The sequence below is a fragment of the Trichoplusia ni genome, chromosome 8, assembly GCF_003590095.1.
Source record: "Trichoplusia ni isolate ovarian cell line Hi5 chromosome 8, tn1, whole genome shotgun sequence".
In the NCBI taxonomy this organism is placed as follows: Eukaryota; Metazoa; Arthropoda; class Insecta; order Lepidoptera; family Noctuidae; genus Trichoplusia; species Trichoplusia ni.
The window spans coordinates 10243514-10264270 of record NC_039485.1 but is presented as its reverse complement, the minus strand read 5'-3'; the positions used below and the strand labels follow the sequence as shown (position 1 = coordinate 10264270).

Sequence of the window (20757 nt, the reverse complement as noted above, 5' to 3'; positions counted from 1 at the left end):
AGGTATTTCCTTAAAGTTTTAGAAATCTCATGAACGCCTTGATTAAATTTCATAGCAATAATCCTAAAATTACCGTTGCCATGCGAGCTAATCAGCCAAAGAAGGATTTCGACCACTTTTTGTTTTGATAACCAGTATTGATGCAACGCCTTAACTTCAATAAGTTATCTAAAGTAAGGTACTTAACCAATACTTTTAAGAGCATGAAGCTATTCTTGATAACTGCAATGCTTAGGAATTAAAAAAAGTAATCATGTTGTTTTATTATAATTATGTATAATCGTAACTTAAATGTTTTCCATGCAGTATCTACTTAAATTCCCAAAACATGAGGCTTTCAACTTATCTGGGACGATGCGACCTGCATAAATAGTCATTTTGACATTAATATTATTCTGCATGAATACATTTTCGGGTTTATAGGCCAGGAGGCATACCTTGTTCAAGATAGACTAACGCAGAAGCTTGACGATGCTCTACGAATCATAGTGCGCTTGCTGGATCTAAGAGGTGGTAGGGCCATTAGAAATCAAATCTATTGCAGATATTAATATAATCTGGGAAGTTGGTCTAGTGGTTCATAGCCCTGACATAGCTATACCGGAAGACGTGGGTTTGATTCCCGGCCAGGACGTTTTTTTGTGATGAGTTCGATCATTCGCTCTGGTCATCGGTGTAACTTACGTATAAGTCATATTATTATAGTATTTAAAAATATATGATAAGTATGTTTATTAGTTGTATAAACTCATAAAACAAGCTTTGCTTGATTTGAGGCTAGACGGCGTTGTGTTAAAGTTGTGGAATATTTTATTATTATTATATGGAACCGAATTACTTAGTGTGACTGTGGTATGGCATGCCTCACAGAAGTTTACAGTGTTAGCTCGCTTTAAGTACAAATTTAAACTTATTATCGTTTTCTAGGAATTCCCTCAGTTTAAAGAAATAGGTAATAGTGGTTTAAATTAAGGAAATCCAACATAAATTGTTCCTTGACAATACATGTTTACGCGCGATCGCAGCAATTTTAGTTAAAACATTTCGTTAATAATAAATCGTATGCCTTTTATCAATGATAATTGGTAATTAAGGATGTAAATTGCTCCAATTTGTTTGTAGGAACAGGTATTGTATTGAGGTACTTAAAAATTATGTTATCGTCTCTTCAGTTTTGTTCAAATTGTTGATACTGGAACAAACTTGGTACGTGTTTACCAACGTATTATTTTACTGTGACAGTATAGGTATTCACTGTTAGTTATTTATGATTTCGTACTTATCTGATGATGTACGTACCTACATAGCTTATGATAAGAATACTCATATCGTTCTCATATTTTTCAGTTGGTTCGTACTAGCCGGTAAACGTTAAAAATGTAGATATAAAATGGTTAAAGTTGTTCAATAAATCAATCAATTAGGGGTATGAAAAATATAGGGTAGCAGATTCTCAAACATACCAAATCTTCTAATATATAAAATTCCCGTGTCTAGATGTTAATTACCGTACTCCTCCGAAACGGCTTAACTGATTTTTACCAAATTTTATATGCGTATTCAGTAGGTCTGAGAATCGACTAACATCTATTTTCCATACCCCTAAGTGATAACTCACATCACAGGATTGCTCACACTAAAAAAATGTTTCATTTTTTGGCCGAAATTGTTTGTTTTTATTTTTTTTATAATGTGGCATTAAAAATACATTCAATTAGAAAAAAATATATTCGGCAAAACAACGTTTGCTTTGTCAGCTAGTATACACATAAAATGCATTCTTGTTAAGCATTTTATCAAAACAATAATTCTGAATTGATAGTATAGGCCGTGAGTGTTCCACGCCATAGTTACCTACTGAGTTTCTTAGCAAATAGCAAAATTGGGGTCCCGATAAATGCGCTATTCCCGCGGCTCCTAAATTAATAAAACAGCTGTTAAGTAATTAAATAATGTCCTTCTAAAATAAAAATAGGCTTTGCCCTGCTATAAGACATTATAGGCTAAACAGAAAAATACAGTTTCATTCGGCATCATTTATATTTAGGTACATAAAAATAAGTACCTGCTATTGTTGTCTCCCGCATCACATATTACAGTCATTATGATTGTAATTACACCTCTTTTAAAGAAAAAAACTCCTCAAAGGTAGAGAAATAGATGGCCACATTTGACAAACAATATTCGGAAAAGTACGTTGCCCTTGTGTAAGAAAAACGTAGAGGAAGTTCCAAAGTAAGGCATTTTCGTGCATGTCATTTAAACTTAAACTGGGCAACTAGGACACAACATTCTGTCACAGATAAGGTGGGAGTGACAAGAGGAATATCTACCTTCAGTATTTGGCTCAGGTCCAATGCAAAGTATGTACAACTATATTTCACTGAAACAGGTATTTATCGTTTACTAGCTGTTGCCCGCGACTTTGTCCGCGTGGTAAGAAGATATACCTAAGTTATGATTCATACCTGCCCTGTTTTTTCCACATTTCCCATTGTATCTTCGCTCCTATTAGTCGCAGCGTGATGGTTTATAGCCTAAAACCTTCCTTGATGTATGGTCTATTCAACGAAAAAAGATTTTTTAATTTGAACCAGTAGTTCTTGAGATAAGCGGGTTCAAACAAACAAACAAACTCTTCAGCTTTATATATTAGTAGAGATGGAGTAGCTTTAAGTCTAGTTAAGTCTTGTAAGATAATATGGTTGCTTTTGAATGGGTCATTGGAACAGAGTGGCACGATGGACCGATGATTTGAAGAAGGTGGCTGGCAGCGGATGGATGCGGGCTGCCCAGGACCGGGATGGTTGGCGCTCTTTGGGGGAGGCCTACGTTCAGCAGTGGACGGCGATAGGCTGAGATGATGATGATGATGATGATTGGAACAGAGAATCTTTATTAGGGTGCCGTACAAAAGATAAAAAATATCGTACTAGACTTTATCTCATGATAGCTAGATAATTGGAATTTTGGCTTTGAAATTGTATAACAAAAAATATTGGAAATAATCATCGAAGTTACGTAACCGTTGTTGGTTAACTTTTGTTGCAATTTTGTTTGTCTTTAGCCTACGTATGGTTAACACTCATTGCCGCGAGAACGACTCATACTTGACGTTTTTTTATTGTTAGTAATCTCTCAAAGGTACCTACTGCTTATTTGTAGATTTTAATCAGGGGTCGAATGAGTTTTCTGTACTGGATTTTTTTCACATATAGCCCTTTTTCGATGCGCTCAAAATTATTGAAATATTGCAGTTCCGTTACAGATTGTGCAGTTCTTCCTCAATTATATAATGTATTATTGTAGATAATTAAAATATTTAAAGCTGCGTTTGACTTTATTGGCGATGTTACAATAAAAAACAAATTTGTTACATTACCAGTTATCATACTCCTCCGAAACGCCTTGACCGATTTTGATTTAAAAATAAGTCCTCATAGATCCTCCAGCCTCAGTGGTTATTTTTAATTTGTGAGTCTTTTTCTACGTCGGAAATTCCCTACAAATAATTAATTTGGCAAAACAAAGTTTGTCGGGTCACCAAGTATTTTATTATTAGCATTGACATTATTAGACAGTTTAATCACTATAACGGTATTTCAACTCACATATTCAAGTTTCCGTGGTGTAGCGGTTATCACATCTGCCTAACACGCAGAAGGCCCCCGGTTCGATCCCGGGCGGAAACATAGCTTTTTGAGTTGTGACAGAAAGCTATAGTTATAATCTGGGGTTACGCTTCAGTTTAGTTGACTAATATTAAATATTTTTATGGACTATTACCGACAAAACCAAAAGGAGAATTATGATATTTACCAGTATGTATTTATGTATGTTTGTTCCTGTTTAACTTTTAAACCACCTATTTATTATCAGTACAGAAGTAGGTGTTGTTATTATAAAGTGTCTAAGTTGTTCAATGGTTACAATGACGTGTCTCTAATGTGGCGCCATCTAGGGACGGTAAAGTCGCAACTAAAAAAAATGTTTCCTACATTATTGACATGGGTGTACATAAAATGGCTTGATGAACACATATGAAGTAAATATACATTTTAAAACAAATGTTTTATATGCAAAGTAACTAGTGAAAGCAACAGTTATGACTACATTATTTGAAGGGAGTAATTTTTTACATAAATTACTTCCTACAAATAATATAAGATATGAAATAAGTTGTTGTTTTACACTAATTCTTTATTTACTATTTTTGGATAAAACAATGCATACATTGCATACAATGCATAATTTAATTTAATTGACGTGAGCATTGAGCAAACAATTTAAGGTTTGCAACTTATTGCTATGAGAAAAACAATATTAGTTCTTCAAAGTCACGTGGTGCCCGTAGGTGTTTTCCGCGTGGGTCCCAATTCTGCTATTTACAATGGCTGATGAATAAATTCAAATTTTCGCGTTTCTTATTGTTCAAAGCATTTTTCCAACACAGTAATTGACTTTGGAAAGAGCAGAACATTTACGGTCAATACAATTAATTTCCAATTATTGTATGGGCAAAACGCTTAAGAGAAAAGGAATAGTTTCATATTGTATCCAATTGCCATTCATTCATCGGATATTGTTAATAGCAAAATTGTGGCCCAGATCAATAGGATGAGAAGAACTCCATTGTACCAGATCCTTAAAGGTTTCCACCTACTTGTAAAAAAAAGCCAGATTAGAGCCCTTAACTTGTCCAAGAATATGTTAATATAAAAAAAATCAGGGTATGCAATTAAAACGGGCGCCCTGACTAGTCTCGAGAAATTAAGGTACTTTGTTTTAGTAAGTTCAATACAAATTTAAAATAATCACGCCTACCCTGTGTACCATGTCTTCACAGTTCACACAGAGGACAATTGAAATTTATTTGATTACATACGATTTCGAGTAAAAACTTCTTAACTAATTTCCTAATCCAATTTTTAAAGGACGTAATTAGAGCTATTTCACGTTAAATAAAAAACAAATTGAGATTAAAACATTTTCTTATACATAGCTTATAAAAGCGTGTTAAAAAGAATCAACAAAATTACTTCATCCTGACAGCAGTTCAAGATAACGAACATAAAAAATACAAACCCCTAATGTTTGGAGCCACCTAGAAAAAATGTTTTTTAAAGTGACAAAAGGTTGTTTTGTTTTTGCGGAAAGGTATTTGGTATCGCTGATTTATTCAGCGGATGCCCCCCCTGGTTCCCTTCGTATCCCAAGCAGCATTGACGTTCGACAGGCGTGTGTCCCGTGGTGAGGACACCGCGCCTCTTGGACGCCAATGGTGCGCTTGCGAAGCCACCACAGTTCGCGAGGCTTGTCTTTGAGGTCCACAGACCATGAAGTGCCCCGGACGCCTAACTATACCCAAAGGAGGAGAGTAACGGAGTGTGTAACAGACTACTATGTAGTGTGCATGTCTGCACACACAAACGGCGTCCGTGGTCGACATGGCTGCAAGCCGTGTGACAGGCCGCGACTGCGGGTCGGTCAATGAAGGAACCCAGGGGTGGCCCGACGTTAATAATTCGATACAAGTAACTATACGTTCAGAAAACAAAACCTCGATTGCGCGATTCAGGATGGAAACTTTAATACCTCATATCTACTCACTACGATGATATTTCATGAAAATAAAATAATAAGCGTATCTATCATCTAAATACCTTTCCATTTTTCCTTAAGTTTTAGAAAGTTTATGTCAGTAATCTGTATATTTTGGCATTTAAAGAAACTGGTCAGAATATAACTTGTCGACCAATAGTAGCACTGAATATTAAGGGGAGTCCCCGATACTGATACTAAGTAGTCGCTTTGACACTCAATATGAGACTTTAAAACAATTGGATATAGTTGTTATTTGATTACAATACTATACTTACTACGACGGTCACTCGAGTAGTATTAGTCATATCACCGTAAATACTAACTATAGGGTCGGAACACAACCTCAATGCCGATGATTCTTATTAAAGTCAGATTTTTGTGCTGTGGTGTTCCTCATCCTCTATATAAATAAAAATGAATGTAAGGTAAGGTAAGCGCATGAGTCAAGAATAGATGGACAATTTTGATTGATTGCTGATTTTATTTGTATGTCCCTTAAGGAAGGTTTTACTAAATAATAGGTTAATAAAAAGGTTTTAATATAGCCCCGGATTCAAGGTTAAATTTATCCCGGCATTCCGACAGAAACGGGCACCACCGCGCTAAATATTTTCTTTATGTTTTTTTTTAAACGTCTCCCGCACTAAGGAATTTAATCCTTAGCGCGGGAGTCGTTAGTCGGGATAATTGCGTGTGAGTAAGCAGTTGCATCATTTAATTATGAATCATCTTTATATTTTTACTCGTTTTTCGATGCTCAACGCTAAAGCAACAAATATCGGTGGAATTGAACACTCGCATTTTCGCTTTATTAATGTATCCACATCTTTATTTTGTAATGGGAAGTGACCAACGATAACAACGCATTGTTTTGTCGTACGAGCGCCGGTTACTCGATGACGCAGACCATTTGTATAAAAATATGTTTAAATTTTGCATACTGCCGCTGAGTGAATAAACGACGAGATGATGAATTGGCAAGAATAGGGATGATGTCTTGGTATAGAAAGAAAAAAACTCATTAGTCCTTCAGTTAGATAATTGAAAAGTATGAGACACGTATTTTTTCCTTTGTCAGAAAAACTAGAATTGGCAAAGATTAACTGCTTTAAAGTTTAGGAGAGGGGGCTTGTGACGTAACGATATGGTAAAATTTAAACTCAATCGCGTAATTTTCATTCACTGTAATTTGGTCAATTTATGTTTGCGGGACAAATAAAAAATACGTATCCATTATTATACAAAAAAACTACAAGACGGACACTGCAAAAAAAATTGTCATCATCCCTATTTCCAATGATTGAGAGAATTAAGATTTTTGCCGGGTAGAAGGTAGTTTCTTGCCTATTCTCCACCAAAATGACATATTAAAATCACGCAACTATGATAAAAACGTTATCATTACAGTACAAGCAGAAAAGGCATCATCGAATCTATCTTCGACTCGCTGATGGCGGGAAATTTTTACAAAATTTTCATTAAAGACTTATAGAAGCATCTCTACACAAAATAAACGAAAAGGACATGGGCGCTGATAAGGTTGAGCGTCCTTGTCTTGAGTCTTTCTGATAATATAATCTGTCTTGACTGCACGGATAGCCGAGTGGTTGAGGTCACCACGCCAATCCCACCGTGGGCGTCGTGTCGCGGGTTCGATCCGCGCATAGGACAAGCATTTTTGTGATCCACGAATGCTTGTTCTGAGTCTGGGTGTCTTTGTGCATTTGAATTGTATGTTTGTAAAACCCCCGTAAAACCAGGATTAAATTCCTTATTGCAGCAGTCGTTTTTTTTTTAAGAAATAAATAACCCCCCAGGAATTTTTGTTACTGTGTTTTCGCATCTTGTACTAACGTAATACTAATAATGACTTAACCGTTGTGATTTGCCAAACAAAAACATTTCGCATGAGTGACAGTCGTTAGTCGTTAACGGACGATCCCCAAACTGTGTTGAACTCGCAAACATACTCACATATCCACGAGACACGAATACTCTTTCACCATAAAAACAACTGACTGTACACAAATTATCTCGTCACTCCGACCTTCAAGATCTGAGCACCTTATTGCTTACACTCTAAGGTATATTTTCAAATGGCAGAAAATAAAATAGGGCTGGCACTAGATAATGATGTAGACGAAACACTCTCGGTTCATTTTGCTTGACTATCAACGTGTAAGTTTACATTATGACAATGGAAACCTTGCTCCGTAATTATGCTGAAATGTGTTGAATTTCGAACCTTACAAGTACAAATAATGACGAATTTAAGAAAGAAATACACTAAATTATGAAATTTATGGATATGAAACAATTTATTTGAAAAAAAAATTTAGAATTGCGAAAACCTACTCAATCATTTCTGCTTTTGAAACATTGAAAGCTTATTCGTCTTACAGCCACCATACCCAATAGGCATTAGCTTACATTCGAGTCAGAGGATCACCAATTTTAATAGAAATTATCCATATTAGAATGTACATATACATATAACTTTATCGTAGAAAGTTGTTTATGTTCACACAATTGATTTCCGAAAATTGGGGCTAGTGTCATTATTCATTAGACACTAGCCAACTACGAAGGACTTTATCGTAGAGCACATATTGTTTGCGCAAACACCGGTGCATGTTCTGTTCCTTTACTCTCGTGATGGAAATCTGACACAACCAGAGATCATATCATACGCGAAAAATACAAACATACATTTTTAACGTGTGTTCCGAAACAAAGAAGCTGTGATAATAGTTATATAATATGGGAATTAGGTTCAAATTTAAAGTGTCTTTAAAATAAGGCCCCACTTAGGAATTGAATTCTTTTGTCGTAGGGGCTTTTACAACCTAGAACTAGAACAGGCGTTGGTGGATCACATAAGTGCTTGTCGTGGGTGGTGATCAACAATCCACACAGTGATTTGCCGTGGTGACAGCTCGGCCATCTATTTTGTTTTCTTTCAAAAACAGCCCGCTCCCGCTGCAAGGAATTAAATAAGGTTTCACAAACATTCAAACCACATGCACATAGTCATCCGGGCTCTAGCATTCATGGATCACACAAATGCTGGTACTACTTGTGCAGTCAAATTCGATTTGGCAGTAATCTCAGTCTCATTTTCAATCCGCATTCTGTATCTGTTCAGGGCCCCAATTCTGCTATTTACAGCGGTCGATGAATGAATGAAAATTGACATTGACACTATTCGTATAATTCTTAGCATTTTGTTCACCACAATAATTGGAAATTCAGTACGGGGCGTAACAGTCACGGTCAATACAATGAATTTTCAATTATTGTGTTGGAAAAATGCTTTAGGGAATAGGAATAATATCAAATTTAATCCAATTGGCATTCATTCATCGGCCATTGCGAATAGCAGACTCGGGGCCCAGCTTTTGAATACGTTCACTTCACACATGTTAAATTTCTGGACTGGACTGGACTGCTTTTGTAAGACGACTAAAAAATCACCGTGTATGTTAACTGCAATACTTAATATATTGCGCTATTATTATGCCTTACTATGCATGTGCGTATATTGCTTTACAAAACAATGTAGACACGCACTAACGAAGGCATGGCAGTACAAACTTGTTACTCCGAGGACAAACAACCGCCGCTTTCAGACGACACCCACTATGCTACGTCACTATACAACAAATACAGAAGTACATATTTTTCTTTATTTGCATAAAGCTAAATAATCAAAAATATAAGAAATCCAATTAGTTCAGTAGATTTAAAGATTACCTCATATCATCCCTGAGTTTGTTTCGACATTTCTTCTCAGGGTAGTCAACTAGGAAATGTCGGCTCCATCGTTCTCAAAAAATACGTAAAAGTGATAAAATATCCTATTTGCAGAATAAAATAATTTCATTTCATTTCAATTTCACAATTTCATAAATTCTATGAGTTAAGATTAGTTCCTCTTTTCTGTTATTTTAACACTCTCACTTTGATGCTAGTTTTGCTATTTTACGCTGTTTTGCATTCATAAATGATAACGTATGAGATTACATTGTAATATTTTATTTTTAAAAGAGTAACCTATGGAGTTTCTTGTCGGTTCTTCTTCATAGCAATGACTTTTTGGAATATCGAAATTAAGAGTCATTGTCAACTATTACGTTGGAAAACGGCCTATTTGTGATAAAACCTTTTTGATTTTCATTGTGATTCGAAATTTCATCATCTGCGCAGACTTCACTTTCTGGTTATATTATGGTTTTGTGTCATCCTTAGCATTCTATCAAGAAGGGCGAACGCGTTATTATATTTACCCTCACGTATACCTTACCCCTAACATTAGTTAAAAATATCACAAGCTCGGTAAACTGTGTACACGGATTTTTCTAACTGTCACAAAATTATGCAGCACTTACTGATGATGGCGAGTTCGTCCGGGAGTTATAAAGATATACATATTTCTGCTATTTACAATGCAATTTAATCCAATTGCCATTCAATCATTGGCCATTGGAAATAGTAGAATCGGAGCCCAGAGAACCAATAAATGGCAAATAACGGCTGTTAAAAATATTTAAAGAATTGACTAACCATTTTAAAGGAAAGTATCGAAGTGGAATAAACAACAATAGATTTGAAATAACTTCTTCAATGGCTGGTGCATTTCAAAGATATCCTTGCAATTTATAGGGCGTCGCCTGTTTCTCCAAGTGTCGTTTATGATTGGAAATACATTCAAAGGAATTTATTGACTCGCTTTTCTGTGAAAGAATAATGGCGCTTTAAAGCAACCAGTTCAGTTGCCGAAGCCTTAGGACATTCGTTGAAGAAAAGAGTACTGAATTCAAGAAATGGACGAAACATATTTTGGATGTATACAACACATTTTGTAAGTTTTGGTGGTTTTAATAAAAGAATACGCTTAAAAAAATAAGTAGAAAGTAAATATTTATGGCTGCGAGAAACGCCTGACTAATTTTGTGCTTGGGAGCAGAGGCTTTTGATAGTGAATTCGAAATTGATACACCAATTCATAGATTTGCAGATTTTATCAGTTTAATCTGGATTTTAAATTCGGAGCTTAAAAAATTTGTCATTTTCTCTAAATAACTATCCTCAATTTTTAACAAATATTTTTTATCTTTGCAGTCATCACTAATATGATTACTCGTTACCCAATTTGGGCATAGACAGAAACTTTATTACTATCTAACTCTACACAGCAAAGCGGAATTCCAATCAAATGGACACAAAACTTGTGTATATACCCAATCACTTCATTATTGAAACAGAGGCTCAGAGTCAAAGCTCAATCAATCCAGCCATTGGACCAAACACTTGGTACATACACCGTCCAGTCAACAAAGACCCTAGCTAACCTAACGCTTTTCTCTTATAGCTTCGTGGATTAGCCGGTTTGAGGGGAGGGGTAAAGGTCTTCGTAAGCTGGGGCGTGGTCAATCACATTGTAATTGCTTGCAGGAACAAGGTACCCGTGAAATGACGACTGCCCTGTGACAAGGGTCTCACATGTGCTTCAGGGGGTTTCGATTTTGTCTTACACTCTCTTCTGAGTTGTGACGATAATGCCATTCCATGTTTTTAATTCATTTCGCAGTAGTGAATAACCGTTCTAGTGGCGGTCTCCCGACACTGAGGGTTGTGTACAAAAAGGATGAAAAGAAATAAATCGGTCCTGCGATAAATATATTTTCGGTGTATATTGTATACAAATAGTGTGTGTTATATAAAGCGATTGGATACAGAAAAGTTTATACGCATTGTAACAGTTTATCTTGATAGAAGCGAACAAATTAATAAATAAAATGTCAACAATCTATTTATAAACACTGCTGTACCATTTTTTAATGTAAAAAATTTAACAAATATTCCAAGAGTCTATTTATAATAAATACCTAGTTATGTAATATTATAATGATGGTAATCAATAATTAGGTTTATCATAAAAAACTAGTTTTTTATACAAAGATTATAAGACAATCTAATATTAAACTGGGACAGACATCGCGAAAACCTTTCACCCATACAAATATTCACATTACCTCACAATGGTAAGAACAATAAAACTCGAACGTGTTCAGTAACATTCATATTTCTTAAACATAAATTACACTCGAAACGTTCCCTTTGAACTCCATCCTTTTTTTATTAAGTTGTCCCATAAAAGGACGTCTGGCAACGTTTATATTAAAAGGTTATAAATGAAAAAAGATTGTGTTCGTTCAAACCCGAGTGGGCACTTGTGTAACGAACCTTAAATTAATTAATATTAGACTAAGCACTCTCAAACTGATTATTTCGTCGGATAATTCTTTTGATCTGGACGAAACGCGAAAATAAGGAAATGTTTACGCTAATATTTTAAATGTCGACTCGCATTTGGGTCAATGATTTTACGAGAGAGTTTTTAAAGTGGAAATTTTATTCTGTTGCGAAAGCGTTGATAGCTACCACAACGTCCACAAAAACGCATAAAGTCAAATTAATCTTGCTGACGATTGTAATAATTTATTTGGATGAATAAAATAAAGGTGAATAAATAAAGCGAAAATGCGTGAATGCTTTTAACAGCACGTTGGCTACTTGCAATTTAAACTACAATGTGGGGAAAGGTAAATTCAAATAATATCATACAGTAAACATTTTTTGCTGATTTTACAAAAAAAAAAACCTGTTAAAAAACCAGTTAAGTGCAAGTCGAACTCCCAACACAAAAAAAAAAAAGTTTTAATAACCAGCCTTAAATTTATTTACTTATTTAGTTCGTTTATGTTAACAATCAATTTATTTGTCACCCACCTGGTACTTTATTTGCAACAGTTTTATAATCTTGGTCTTTATTTTAAGTATTTGGTGTTACATACAGAAACATATAATCTGTAAAATCCTCAACTACTTAAGTGTCGAGGTTCATGAGATACCGCCCCTGCGTACTGAGGTTACGTGTAAGTAAATTTATCAAACTTCACACAAAAAAATAAATGTGGTTCGTCCCAAAATTAAAATTCAAAAACAAAATATGCCCAGTATTCTATAGATAACATAGATACTATAATAAATATAGGTACTTAGTAGCTACTAATACCAAATGAAACTGCACTCAGACAATGTTATAATGTAGTTAGCATCCCCCCTGTCTGTTTAGGAAACAATTAGGTATTATTATAGAGCCTACTACGAGGGTGCAACCGAAACACTCCCCTCTGAATATCAATATTGATGTAGATAGGTAGGTGTATTAATAAGGCAACCTTGACTAGGGTGCTATTGCTAACTTTGAAAGGAAACGCTGTGGAAAAGAGACAGAGTTATAACCATGTAGAGAGCTATCTTGCTTCTTTTTCTTTAATGGTCTTGTTGTCATACTTGTTTAATAAATGTATTATATTATTAGCAATAGATCTAAGGAGTTTAATGCATGTGTGCTGGGGGGGGGGGGGGTTGTCACAATCAGTCAGACTGAGAACAAGTATTAAAATTTGTCGATCACACAAATGCTTTATATACAGCGCGAGGATCGAACCCACGACACTTCGTGCAGAACGGATTGTCGTGGTGACTTTAGCAGTAATCAAAAATCATCTGTGAATATTTAAAAGTTTTATATATAACGGTCCATGCGATTATGCCTAATGCCAGAAGGACTAAAACAGTAGATCCTTATATTAGGGATCTGATTCTACTCTTTGGGTAGAAACCTTGAAAATACAATTAGGTAACTACCCATTATTTACTGTTGTCTAGCAAAAGAAATCCACCTTTTTCATTCAAACATTTTGCCACAGCTATAAATTGGTGTAGAACCAACAGCCCAATTAGCAACACAGGTAACCGCACAGCTGTCGACACAATTCATAAACTGTATCCTTACGGCATGGTTATAAGGTTGAATATCGTAATTGTTAGTTACAACCTGTGCGGTCTACTACATAAAACAATGTTAGTGAATATATAGTATGGACCGTATAGGACGCGTCGAAGCGTGTTAGCTGTCTTGTGCAGGTGATTGCTAATAGACAAACGGACGGATACACGGAACAATGTTGGTATTGTAATATCTGGAGGGAGACCATTATGTAGAGATAGATAGATGAACTATAAGTGCATTTAATTTATATTTTGAGTTCAAAATCCACGTTTATTTGGAGGAAGTAATTTTGTACTGTACTATTTCTGTAAATTTTTGTCTTGAGCCAAAATCCATTCACCCGTAGTTTAACAAAAAAAATCACCTGCAATCATCCCACTAATATTATAAATTCAAAACTGTAAGTATGGATGAATGCTAGTTCCTCTTTTATGCAAAAACCACTGACAAGGGATTTGTATAAAACTGGGTCCCGAAATCCCGATCCCGATTTTAATGTTCCCGTTAACCTTATAAATTTAATTTGCTTCAGCTGAAAGTTTCCGATTCACCAGAAAATTTGACATGACATAGAGCTGTTCTAATGCTGGATGCATCAGGACAGCTCTATGTCATGAATTGTCTTTTCGAATAATTAGATTCCAAAGCAACATAGCAATGTTAAACCTTGTTTTTTTATTTACTTCTGGCTTCTTCTGACACTACAATATATATGAAAAAGAGCTAAAATAACTATAAATACGTGTCTCTTATTCTTGGTATTGATGTCTCGCCAACTTTTCTTATTAAGGGCAAACTTGTTCCATGTTATCCTTCTTAGAAATGTAACAAAACTAATTATAGTTTGTGTAGATATGGGTTGGCACTTGATCATTTCTTTGATAACATTTCATTGATCATAATATAACTTCTTGGAATGTGTGTCTCCTAGGAGAGAACGTTAGCAGTCAGGACGTATTATATTTCGATTATGTTAAGCTATACTGGAATCAAAGGTAAAAAAATATTTTTAGCAGGTCTAGCTATTACGGTTTACGAGTACCGACCCTGATGACAGACAGACAGTTCAGTCATAATGAATTTATTCCGCTTTGGGTACAGAATATAAAACTGACAAAGCTGTAAAACACTAAGCATGCGGTGTTTAGCTTTAATTAGGTGTGCAGTATTGTTTATTATAAACTTACCTAACATAAGTGTTGCTTAGCTGTAACATCTGTTGGTAAACCATAAATAAATAAATGAACAATATTATTTTAGTTATCAAATAAGTAAATCTTGGCAGTTCAATCAAACAAGCACCATTTTTTCACCTTTACAATATACTTACGTATTACAATAAAATTTCCTTGAATTTTTTTTGCCCCTTCTCATCTCATTTTTTTAAATCTAGATGTGCCAATGTTTGCTGTGAACCAAGGAGGCGACTTTCAATATCGCTGTTCAAACAAGGCGTAATAGGAAACATCTTGCTACGGAAGCAGGCAAACAACGGAGGCAGTGTAGGTACTTTTTTTTACAATGTCATTTTGATTGAATTGTGGGGAACTTCGTACTCCTTTCTAGGGTTCCATATCCAAAGGGTAAAACCCTATATTACTTAGGTTTCGCCATCTGTTCGTCCTTCAGTCACTAGGCTGTGTCTTAAGAACTGTGATAGCTTGACGGTTGAATTTTCACAGATGATGACGTACATATTTATGTTGCTGCAGTAAAAAATAAAGATTGATGTTAAAAACGGTTATATCTAAAAACAGACCTTATTGTTTTGCTCAAAAATCGTTATAACCGTGTATAATACGAGACTACGTTAGCCTAATGAACATCTTTCAGATGAAATGAAGAACGACCAGGTACACGTTTTGGAAAGTAACACCGTTCTTATAGAGCGCTGTCACCCTTCCACAACACAACATCCAAAACTTTAAGAAGTAGAGAAAGATCCATTGTACAACATATTTTAAATACCACAATAAGTCTGGTACTTCTTCACTTCCATAATTTCTAAATATGTATTTCTAATTTGTGAATCATGAGTCTCTATATGAGCGAACGAAGCTTTTTGCTAAGTACTCGTAAATCGAAGAGTAAAAGTGACTTGAATCATTCACTCACTGATGAATCTCTTGTCTCTAGCGAGGGGTGTTTCCATAGTTACAATATTGCCTACTTACTTAAATACTCAAAGTTCATAATACCAGCTACCGGTTGATCCAATAATAGTTGTATACACATAGAGAGTTTGTACGCAAGTGGTTGCCGACACTGTCTCGCCTCCAGCTTGCGGTAACTTGCTTTTGTTGTACTCATTCTCGGTAATGACAGGGCTTTTGATACCAAAGGGAATAAGAAGAAGCGTTTCGTGCGTCATTTTTGGAGGAGGTTTAAGTTTTAATACATTGGTGTTTTTTTCATTTTTTTCAGTGGAGAAAATGAAAGTTTCATAAAAAATAAACCATTCCCGAGTAACGTTTCATCCGATAGATGGGAAACCATATTATGTCATATGGTTCAATACATCACCAGTGAAAATGTCAACTGTCCAGGTATCCCGGTTCATAAGACACAGCTTGGTTACGGACAGAAAGTCGAGCGAACAGCGGAGCCTCAGTAATAGGGTCCCATTTTTACTGTTTGGGAGCAGAATACTAAAAAAAAGCATCTAACACACTGCCATCAACAAAACTTCAAGTCTCATATAATAAGTTTACGCAGTACATCGTTCCTCCATTCGTTTCACGGCGTGCACTTGCTAACCGAGTTTTTCGGCGTTACTTAAACTTAAATTTATTTACAGACTAACATAGTACCGGGTAATTCAATAGTCTTCAACTTGGCTGGCTGTAAAGAGGTTTGCTAAAACAATTAAGTTACAATGATATTGTAGGGGGTATTAAAAATATAATGTATTTGGCAATTACCGGGATTGAGAGTCATCTCTCTTCCAATTTTTGATTAATAGGCTATCTGGTCTCTGATATTTTGGAGTCATTTTTACATACATGCTATATAATAAATGCCAGTGCCACGAAGATCGTCTATCACCCCAAATAAAATTTGAAGTGATAGACGATCTTCGTTGAGAGTTCTAAGACACTCAATTCAGTGAATAGTTTCTCCTGTGACCAAAACGAAATTAAGTTTTTTGGTGGTATTGTTTTATTTATTGTAGACAAGTAGCGGAACCCTTGAGTTTCCAGCAAAATGTCATTATAGTAAATTATATTTTAGTGTGCGCTCGTTGTCATTGTAAAGAGGAATGTAGAGAAAAAAAAGAAAGAGGAATGTAGCGACAGAAAGTCGATTAGATGAGTATTTTAGCATACGACTGTTGACGATGCAAAATTGGAAACACCGTGAAATAAAATTAAATAAAAATATCTTGATATAGTAATCGACAAGTATCAGTAAACAAAAATGCTTGCCAGTTGTCATGAGTTTTTGTATACTTTAATAGCAATGAACTTACGAAATTAAAGAGCTAAAGTTTAAATAGCCAAGGTACGATTGCTATGGGTCCCATAAAAACGAATTTATGTAATGCAAACCGGGGTCAGCGGACCGCGGCACCGTTTTCAACTTGATTTATCATATTTAGTCCGTTCGTTGCTTTCATATGAGAATTATAATTTCCCATTTCAGTTAATTTGTATGAACGGATGAGTTATTATTTATTTCGTATTGGACTAGTGCCCGACAGTGTATGAGAAGATGGTTTTTTTAAAGAACGTATATTTTATTTGGATTTTTGAAAATTACGTTTTTCGTATTTTTTTTTTTAGAAAGAATATGGTTGAAATCTCTGTAAAACTGGCTAAATGGTAAGTAGTGTTGCATAATTTCAATGGTATTTTAGAATATTCTGTCTGGGTCGACTTCAGCTATTTATACTAGTTATCCCCATTTAATTATTCAGTTTACTAGTTCATCCTGGTATTTAGAACGATGAAAGAGATCACAAATCGAATTGTGTTACATAAAAGCTGATAATTCGAATGCATTACCCGTACGTTGTTCATAATCAGCCAAATTTTCGTTGACCATTCTCAAATTCTACCCTAAATCATAAGTGCTATGGTTCGTTTCCCTGTAACAGCTGGGCTTACATCCGACATATGAGAAATCCAATTATTTTGGACACAATCAACTCGGGATCATTCCGATATGTAGATGTCGCTACGCTCGAATCGAATGAGCGGTGTCGAATTGAACGAATGATTGGACTTATCGAATGATTGTTATTTGCGAATATCGAATTATCATATCGATATTTTTTGTTATTTAAATTTATCTCGAAATCGGAGTGTGATTTGTTGCCTGTTACACATATTTTTTATTACCATACATTCATTTTATGAGACAAGTATATAGGTATATATATTTCTTATTTTAAATTGCAGTTAGCTTAAGCAGACTGACAGTATTTATATAATAATTCCGTCTCAAAAAATATCTAAAGAAAAAACACCTACTGTACAACTTGACAACTTTATTGTAGTGCACCATAAAGTACAAATAGAATGTATACGACGCAAACACCGCCTCAAAACAGCTAATACAGTTCCAGCCTCATACAATTTCCCTATAATACCGTGTATACAATAACTACATTAATAAATCAACAACTTACTAAATACGAAGGTCGAATAAACTTTGCCTACAAATAATACGAATGACAAAATGAATGACTTGTTTTTCCATTCGCTATCATTCACTCATTGTGCGCAACGTAAAAACTCGTGTTTACAATCTAAAACAAACTTTGTGTGGTCTGTGGACAAGTTATAGACAAACAGCGGTATTTTCTAAAAGTCTTCATCTATACTTCTATACTAATATATAAAGCTGAAGAGTTTGTTTGTTTGAACGCGCTAATCTCAAGAACTACTGGTCCAAATTGAAAATTCTTTTTGTGTTGAATAGACCATTCATCGAGGAAGGATTTAGGCTATAAACCATCACGCTGCTACTAATAGGAGCAAAGATACAATGGAAAATGTGAAAAAAAAACAGGGCAGGTATAAATCATAACTTATATCTACCCACGGGGACGAAGTCGCGGGCAACAGCTAGTTTAGTATAAAATAAATACGCTATGTTATGCATTTCAAAGTTTCGTTTTGTGAAAGAGACTGATGATGACATTACTTAGCACTGGCGTAGAGAGCTTTACCACTCGGCTATTTCTGCAATTTATAATGTATAATCATTAACTTACTGAACACCTTTATACAAAAAAACTACGCTTAGCCGCGATGTTATTTTACCATCCGTACTTTCAATCTAGTTATCACAGTTCATAAAATACTTCTTGGTGTCGGTCGCGCATATTACTATGGACATACATTAGACTCCTCGCAATCGCTTTAGGCTTATACCGTGCCTACATCACAATCCCCCACATACTACCCACAAAAGAAACCGTCGTCTGGGTACTTCGTAAGACCAATATTTTGTCCGTGAAGGGGCTGTGTCTATAAATTCTATCCCTATTGATAGTTAGTAGCACATTAGTTCTTCTTTTGTGCTCTGGCTATTCAGTTGAAAAAGTGGCTTATAGTTGCATCGTCTCCATAGCTGTGGCTAAGTAAAATGATGATATTCTTGGATATTTGGTGTTCTTTTATTTTAATGGGTGCTTTTATTTTTAATGCAGGATTTGTTTTAGTTGTGTTACACTTTAAATGTTTATTTGGTATAGAGACGGCGAAGGATGCGGTATTTCGATAATGTTGTTTTTTGCTTAAAACTAGTTTAGGTTACGCTTATCTTCCTGAATGATGTAAAAAAATTACTAATACTTGATATTAGATAGAATTCTACTAGGTAAGAAAAAATAATACACAAACAATTAGGATTTTTAACGCGGATTGTTAAATGATATTTTTATAATTTTATACTTTGGAATAATCGGTCTTTAATAGATAACAAGATAATTAATAACTTCCAACGCACATGGAATTTCTAAAATCTATTTTCATAATTTACTAGATAAAAACAAACGAAAGCACAAAAGACAAAAACAAAAAAATCCGTTTCACAGTTCAAATCGCGAACATTTTCACAGCCTTTTGAAAATTCCATCGTTGTAAATATCGGCCAGCTTTCCACTCGTGGCGACGCGATAAGCACTCGTGAAGCGACATCAAAGCGATGTTGCGTTTTTAATTGCCACCCTTACGCCTCGCCCTACGTAGGGGTTGTAGTACTCTGGCCATTGAGAATGGAGTTAAGGTGGCTTTATACTGGTGATTTACTGGCAAATTTGGACGCATTCGTACATCGCAAGAGTATAGTTTCGTCAGCATCTGTTCGTATAAGTTCGTTAGTTGGTTTAAATACACACCCAAGGTATGATGTGTATGTGTGTAGGTATTTGCCTTGACCATATTTTCAATAGAAATTCTTATTTTTTTAATGGTAGTTTTCTTATTTCCCGACTTGTTTGTTTTGAAAGAAAAACTTAGAACGAATGATACATAGATTTATTATCATTTTTCTATCTTATATTCTTTTTTCTATAATAATATATTATTTCTCCGCACTAAATTGTTAGATAAGTTTTTCATTTTCCATTTTTTATTTTAATAAAATAATTTAGTAATTTTGATTCATAGAAGTGATTTTTAAAACATTATTGGGCAGCTTTACCCGTTAATGTAAAATCACCTTTAGAATGTAGAGTCGCCCGGTTCACTGGATGCGTAGGGACGGTTAGTTTTGGCTGAATGTGTCTGGACGTTTAATTAGGTAAACTTGTAGGTTGCAGGTGAGTATTATTGAGTGGGGATTCGGTTCGGGAATATTCGATTAAAGGTTCAGATAAGTGACTAATTGTTTGTGAGGTACTGTCTGAAGTAAGGGGAACAAAGTAACAGTTAATGAGCTTTGTATAAATCTCTTTACATCTATTGTAGGCATTTTACTTAAGATTTTAATATACGAAAAACATATTTTAAGTAGGTACACCAACAACATTATTATGAATATTTAAGGAGAAAAATTAGTCAGTAAGTAAGTTAATAAATAATGGACAAAATTCATACGTTTTCAATTTTTATACTTTAAAAAGTTTAAACCACCTCTGTTCTTTTTTACAGTTCTAAGTTAATATTTTTTTTAATTAAATCTCTAGCATCAAAAAAAAAATTGTCAGCAACAACCAAAATAACGCAGATCGACAAAATACATAAACAAAGCAAGCAATGGAGCAAATAACAGGCGAACAGATGCAAATTATATGTGTGCACCCCGTCAGCAGCAAATGTTACATGTAAATATCGAGTGCACAA

The 20757-nt window shown here is 34.9% G+C and overlaps 1 non-coding gene across 1 annotated transcript; it reads left to right on the top strand.

The window, feature by feature from the left end:
• Window positions 1–3619: 3619 nt before the first annotated feature.
• Trnav-aac lies at window positions 3620–3692 on the top strand. The gene has a single exon. It is a non-coding gene; the product is annotated as a tRNA-Val (tRNA).
• Window positions 3693–20757: the final 17065 nt, after the last annotated feature.